General features: G+C 39.4%; 1 long non-coding RNA gene across 1 annotated transcript; it reads left to right on the forward strand.

Annotated features, from left to right (window-relative positions):
* The first annotated feature begins 233 nt into the window (after positions 1–233).
* On the forward strand, positions 234–2,770 carry LOC138000317 (uncharacterized). The gene is made up of 2 exons (XR_011123106.1): positions 234–930; positions 1,131–2,770. It is a non-coding gene; the product is annotated as an uncharacterized lncRNA (long non-coding RNA).
* The last annotated feature ends 3,872 nt before the right edge of the window (positions 2,771–6,642 follow it).

Here is a 6,642-nt window from a genome sequence, read left to right on the forward strand (position 1 = left end):
CCCGGGCCTTTAATCTTGGTGACCAAGCCGTCCAGCATATTTCTTAAAATTTGATACCCGATCATTCATTTCTTTGTCAAATGTAAACAAGGGTCAAACAAAGCACTTAAACATCGATATGCAAAGAAGTTCAAAGCCAAGACACGCGCCAGTCTGTTATGTAAGAATTTAACATTAATTAAATGCAGAAGTGTGCTGCATCGCGTGACGGAACCACCAAATTCACTTAAACCCCAAAAGGAGACATCACAAAAAAGAGAATAAAATATGTGAAAACAATGAGGCCATCTCTAGAAACAGAAGGGATGGAAATGGCATTAACAGTAAATGCTCGCCTTACAGAAAGTCGGTGACTAGTATGCAGGTCATTTCCTTGTAATGTAGTCATACCAAACTGTTTCTCTCGCTAAACCGACGCTTAGCCCACGTACCTTTTATGGAGATTTTGTCGATGTAATACCTTAAATGTTTCGTTAACGTTTGGAACAAAGAAAGGAAGTGACTTTTTGTACGAAGAATTATCCAAAGTAAATGTTTGAACATAGTTTAGGAAGATTTTAATTAAAATGGATTTCCTGTTCTCTCAAAAACACACTAGGAAATGTTTCCACAGTATTAACTCCAGGTACAGCCGGATTATGGACTTTAGTGTTAAACTGTTTAATATAGCCAGTTAGGCCTGTAATGAGGTAACAAAAACAATCACAAAGGCTGCTTCTCGCCTATTTACACATTACCAAGTCTTTTCATCTTACGCAGGCACTCAAGTTTAGTTGCGCACAAAGCACAAACTCCCATTTCCGCCGACGAACATGGAAATCGGAGCATGCAACCGGCGGCAGCATTTCTGAGCTACAACGAATTATTGATTGCATTCATAGCAAGTTCGTCGGTCAAATTTCATGCGATCTTTTAAGAGTACAATTACAGGTACGCAAGCGATTGGTAGAGATAGCAAAAATTAACGAAAGGCGGAGGAAGGAGATGTAGGGTACTCTTTCTTATGTAACAATGGATTGTATTTTTGAAAGGAAATTGAAAAGTAGGGTCACGGGTCCCAAGCCATTGTAATCTCTTACATAACAAAAGTATCACGACGTAAACAGAAAATCTGATTGGCTTGTTTCTAGGAAGCACACTGACACCATAGTGACCCGAGTGTTCACTGAATACCGGATCTTTTAATAATGTTGGACTCTTTAGTACTAAATGCAGTTGCACAACGCAGTCACTCGCGACAAGTGTCATAACTGTCTTGAAAAGTAACAAACAGAACTCTGAAAATGCTCACCTCGTTTGAAAAATCAGCGCCCAGCTTTTCGACAACAAAATTACTGGCAAAACGTGGATTATCAGTGGAGAGAAGACACACAATACAAATTCCCTGCGACTCATACAGCAAGGGTTCTCCTGCATGCAATAGGACAAATCCACTTTTGGTCCTTCATGGTCCTCAAAAGGAGAACAAGCCTGTCCTTTCCGAGATGGAAACAAGAGACATTTGTTGTTTGTCAAATGTAAGACTAACAGCAGAAAACGCTGACATGGACAATGACTTTCGGAATTTAGAAAGAGGTATGGATGCAGGATATCATCCAATGTATTCATTGAATCGAAAACCGTCGGCATTTCCTGAAATCAAAAGGAGGCAAGCCATTCAGAGAAGGCATACTCTCTCAGTCATCACAGAGGTCGACGCATCAGAGATCGTTTCAGTTTCGTCCAGAAGAAGCAGGCAGAAAGAAAATCCCTTACCGCAAATCGGCCAGCATGAGCTCCACAATTCGCACAAAAAGCTTGTACGCTCTGCAGAAAGGCAGCCAATCTCTTGTAAGCGAGTTGGCGAAGTACTCAACAAACACGACCGTTCCCAAGTGTTACAAAAGCATTTACAGAGGACAGAAGGCCGATATCAAAATGAGCAAGAAATGAAAGCTGTAAGAATTTATGAATGGTTGAAAGACCAGACGGATACGCATGCGATAAGACTGGCGAGATAAAATATTGCCGAGTTTCAAAGACGAGAAAAACATTGCAAAGCCGATTCTTGTCATGACTGTAATCAAGCTAAATTCGGTTTATTATAACATGACAGAGATCTGGGAGACGATGTAATAACAATATCCGCGTGTTTGCTCCTAAGCGTCTTGAGAAGATAATTAGAGCATTGTATCGTTTGTATATACAGATATATTTATTAATTTTTATAGTGTTTATAGATAATGCAAAATAATACAAAATCTCGTATTTTCATCGTTCTAATTTATCTTATTTAACTACAGGAACCTGAAAAGCTCTAAAAAATCGTTCACGCTCCTTTTTACACATGAACTCTATGTCTTCAGTTCATTAATCAGAAGAGATCACGTGCTGCGTAAGTTCAGATGCACGTGCAACTTTAAGCCGGTTGCTTCAAGGGGCGCATAATGAAAAAATACTAAAATTTCATGACCTAACTTCTCATACCTCCTCGGTCTCGTATTTTGGCCGCTGAGAAAAATAACTTGGAAAAGCGGTTTATTTTGCCGGTAATTAGTATGAATTAAAATCCGCCTTGTAGAAACAACAATATGTTGACAATACTAGTATCGAAATTTACTGTCACTTTATGGATCATTATAGAGCTACATAACTCCAGTGTTGTGCTACACTAACGCGTGTTCCAGTGTTGATGGGTTTGTTTCCAATATTTTTTTTACAGCATATGCTAACTTGATGTAATTCTTGATCCAGTTTCAGTTCATTAATTAAACTTGTTTGTTCGTTATAATTGACGTTTGTGCAAAGTGAGCAAATAATCTTATTGAGATATTCTCGCCTTGTCAGAGCCCGATAAGAAAACATTGTTGCAATCTTTTAAAATCCCTGGCAGAAGAGGTTTGAGTGGCCAAAAACAATATTCAAATGATATTTCAACTTCTTTTGAGGGGAATTAAAACGATGTGGCACTCGGAAAACCGCTTCCGGTTCAAGTTGGTATTGCGTTAAATACAGCCAGCTCTATCGGTCCAAGCCTTAAAGAGCATTCCAAAAGCCACAAATGCAAATAACTAGGAAAAAGTATGTCTGTTACATTACTAAAATAAAAAAGGAAAGCTTCGAATTTCCACAAAAACGTTTTTGACAAACAAAATCTGTCGGCTTAGTCAGTACAATAGAAAAGCTATTAATTAATTAGTTGTGGCTTCAACTCTAACTGAAGGGGAAAAGGTCTGCTTAGCAGCAAGGCAATCATTCCCTACTGATTTCAAGAAAGTGATACTACAAGTCTATAACTTTGGAATTTTGAATGAAGCCTTCCTGATTGCATAACAGTTAATTACGTAACTGAATTAATCGTGTAAGCTTGCGGTCATCATTCTGATATAGCCCCACGTAAAAGCCGGTTTGCCCTACGAGTTTCGACCAGTTTTAGCACCTCATGACTACACTAGAGCAAAAAAGCCCATAACTAAAAACTCGAGCCTGATCAACTACCTTTCATTACTTCGCCCATTATATCATGCGGCCTCTATTCAAACGTCACTTACACCAATCACCTTATCTAATAATTAATTAGTTCGCTAAGTGGAGGGTCGTGAAGGGGGGAGGGGGCGGAGGTGGCAATCCCATTTCCCAGTCGTCGTATTTTCATCGTTCTTATTTATCCTATTTAGCTGCAGGAGCCTAAAAAGCTCTAAAAAATCGTTCACGCTCCTTTTTACACTTGAAGTAATATATCAAACACGAGAAGGAGTATTTCATCGGATATCCAAACACCGAGACGCGAGTTGAAAAACGAGGCCGAAGGCCGAGTTTTTTAACCGATTTCGAGGTGGTTGGATATCCGATGAAACAATCTTTCGAGTGTTTGATATTTCTTCTCAAAGGAATCAGTATTTTAAGAGATATTTGGGATCAAAGTTGGCGAAATTTTATGCTAATTAAGACCACTTATCCAAACTTCCTTCACGGTAGTGATTTCTTTTGTTTTTGGCTTATGAATTATTAATGAGTTTGAGAAGGGATCACGTGCTGCTTAAGTTCAGATGCACGTGCAACTTTAAGCCGGTTGCCTCAAGGGGCGCATCATGGAAAAAATACTAAAATTTCATGACATAACTTCTCATACCTCCTCGGCCTCGTATTTTGGCCGCTGAGAAAAATAACTAGGAAAAGCGGTTTATTTTGCCGGTAAGTGGAGGGTCGTGAAGGGGGGAGGGGGAGGGGGGGAAGGTGGCAATCCCATTTCCCAGTCGTCGTATTTTCATCGTTCTAATTTATCTTATTTAACTGCAGCAACCTGAAAAGCTCTAAAAAATCGTTCACGCTCCTTTTTACACATGAACTCTATGTCTTACGTTCATTAATCAGAAGAGATCAGAAATTTGGAAATCGAGTGATCGAAATTTGGACAAAATCCCAGTCTCACTGGCAAGTTTTCTTAGAAATTCCAGTCCCTGCCACAAAAATCCCAACCGGAGTTATGATAGGGAACGGAGGCAATAAATACAGTGCGAGGTATCTGATAACCAAGTGTCCGCCGAAAAAGGAGTGCTATCACAAAAAGCATTCTGAATGGTGCAGTCTCCCGTTTCTCTCACGTCACCTTGAGAGTCACTGTCATCGTCATCATTACTAAATTCATCAACAGAAGTGTCCTCACCAGTATCCCCCCCCCCCCCCTCCTCCCTGGAGTCTTCACCCTCATCCCTCATCACTAGACCCAAAACAACCCCTAGGCCGAAGGTCTTGCAAATCCGTAGGGTACATTCATGCACGTTCCAGTTCGTGTGCCTTATACATTTAACAAGGCGCCTTGCCCCGCAATACCTCATCTGAGCGTCTTCCTTTTGCTTGATTACATTTGGTTGCAGTGGGTTTAGGGCAGTCAATTCTTGCTAGTGAAGCCGTATTAGAGGTACGGAGGTTGTAGGTAGGGAGTTTTGAGGTTCAAAACAAGTCTGTTAGCATCCGGAAGGTCCACACTCTCACATGACAGTGGCCAGGAACGCAAGAAGACCGCAAGAAATATTTCATATTAGGAATTTTAAGCACAACTAATTAACAATTTTTCGACTCTAATCGACTCTATTGAAGGGAAAGTTTGCAATACAGATTTTGACAATAAAATGCTAGCTCCTTTAACAGATCGCTTGTAATAAGTATTACAGTATTCTGTGTGTAGAGTTAGAAAGACGTTCAATGACTTCTGAGTTCTCAATACTTAAAATCCGCCCAAAGATTCGAGGTACTTAGCCGAACATTTTCTGGAAACCGTCTAATAAAGCGCTCAAGCACGACTGAATATTTACAGACTCAGTCTGAAATTAGTAATTTAAAACGTAGCCTCAGTTCTATCAGGTTCTTTGCTGAGTTACATTCCTCGAGTTTAAATTTGTTTCGATCAGCTCTTCAATGAATGACGCACATACACAAAGTACATGTATACGCTTTTAATTGTGCACCATTCCTCGAAATAAACCTTTGATTTTACCCTAAAGAAGAGCGGTGTCTGACATTTGCAGACTGCAGACTAACCCTAAATCACAATTATTGAAAGCTGACCGTTTTAAAACGGATTCTTAGCCTTAAATACTGTTTATCAGCGCTATTTGAAATGGATGCTTAGACTTAAATACTGTTTATCAGTGCTATTTGTAGGCAGTCTGCAGTCTGCAAATGTCAGACAGCGAAAGAAGAGCCTGTTTGCTTGACAGTTAAGGAGGCTTCCTACAGTAAATTTAGCCTATACCATTAGACCTTACACGGCCACAGTTCTTATATGTAAGCACCTACAGCTTTGAAACTTTAACCACGTACTAGAGGAAGTTTGAAGTTTGTAAAAATGTAGTTGATATGGCGTTCTAGGTTACCATGGCAACGAAACAGTGACATCATGGTTTTTGATTAGCAGCAATTTTACGCTTTATTCGATCTAAACTTTTGAAATGATACGCAGGTTACTAATCCTGAGGTGTTTGTCTAACGTTTGACAAAGTTTGAAGAAAATCGTAAAAGCCGATTTTAAGTTCTTCGAGAAAGAAGTTTTTACGCCTAAAATACTCAATTTGTCGTTACTCTTACAAAACTTTCAAAAGAAGCGCTGTTTTTAATATATAGAAGAATCGCTTGTCATGTAAGTCTTTAAGAGGTATCAAGCTAGCTCTCCATGAAATTTCATGATATAAACTGCTTTTGATGTCCGTTTACAAACTTCAACCGAAAGCATTATATTTTGCGGAATCTCGTCAAACTTCGTTCCCAGAACGTCTGGCGGTCTAGCTGAAAAACTGGTCGATTAATTTTTTTTTTTAAATCCTGTATTCTGTAAGTATGACTCCTTCTTCAAATGAACTATGTCATTTATAATAAAGTTATTGCTTATCACTTTTCACTTGTTTAGCCTGGAAATTGTTGCGTTTGAAAGCCTCAGCCTTTATCTTCTTGCTTTCTCCTCGGAAAACCATTTTTTTCTTCCAACACGACGTGTTACCACGCGCGCGTGACCAAAGTGATACTTGGGACTCGTTAGTGGAACCAGTTTTGCATGCTGGAATGTGGAAGAGCCAGCTCGAGTGGTGTAAACAAAGAGAGTTTTGAAACGTGAGCGGAGATTCAAAGAATATACCGAACTTTGGAATTTTATTTCAGTGTCTTAAA

Source organism: Montipora foliosa, chromosome 1, assembly GCF_036669935.1.
Source record: "Montipora foliosa isolate CH-2021 chromosome 1, ASM3666993v2, whole genome shotgun sequence".
NCBI classification, from domain to species: Eukaryota; Metazoa; Cnidaria; class Anthozoa; order Scleractinia; family Acroporidae; genus Montipora; species Montipora foliosa.